Here is an 847-nt window from a genome sequence, read left to right on the forward strand (position 1 = left end):
GCTTTCTTTTTTAGTTGATTTTCACCTAGCAAGACTTATCGTAGAAGGCGTAATAAGTCACACCCGGACAAGGTCGGGTTATACTGCTAGTATGTATATAAACATGAGTATGAGTGCATATATAAATATATAATATATACATACACAAACACATATATATATATACATACATGTACACACACACACATACATACATATATATATACACATATATATATGTGTGTATATATATGCATATATACGCACACTTAAATTGTTAGAAAATTACATAAGTAGATAAATACATACAGCAATATTTACAGTCGTATCTCTTCAGGCGTATGAAGCATTCACTTATCTAAAACGGTTTGTAAACATTAGCTTCTTCGTGTAATTATATTGCTTTAGTTTACCAGAATAAAATTTTGGAATATGTGCTTGTCTACAATGTTCACGTTGTTTCAAATTTGAACGGAAAGTAAAATACAAACCGTTATTTTCATAATTACCCTGCTTGTATTGTAGCAGTGAATTCAAAAGTCGAATGAATTCACTCCGTTATTTATTACGCTGCGAAAATTATGCCGTCATAACAATTTATAAACGCGGTGAGCTGGCAGAAATGTTAGCATGCTGGGTGAAATGCCAAGCGGTATTTCGTCTGCCTCTACGTTTTGAGTTCAAATTCCGCCGATGTCGACTTTGCCTTGCATTATTTCGGGGTGGATAAATTAAGTACCAGTTGCGTACTGGTTCGATCTTATCGACTGGCACCTTCCCCAGAATTTTCGGGTCTTCTGCATAGAGTAAAACAGTTTATATGTGTTTTAAGTAAAACAGTGTGTGGATATATATATATATATATATA

The sequence above is a fragment of the Octopus bimaculoides genome, chromosome 20 (assembly GCF_001194135.2).
Source record: "Octopus bimaculoides isolate UCB-OBI-ISO-001 chromosome 20, ASM119413v2, whole genome shotgun sequence".
Taxonomy (NCBI): domain Eukaryota; kingdom Metazoa; phylum Mollusca; class Cephalopoda; order Octopoda; family Octopodidae; genus Octopus; species Octopus bimaculoides.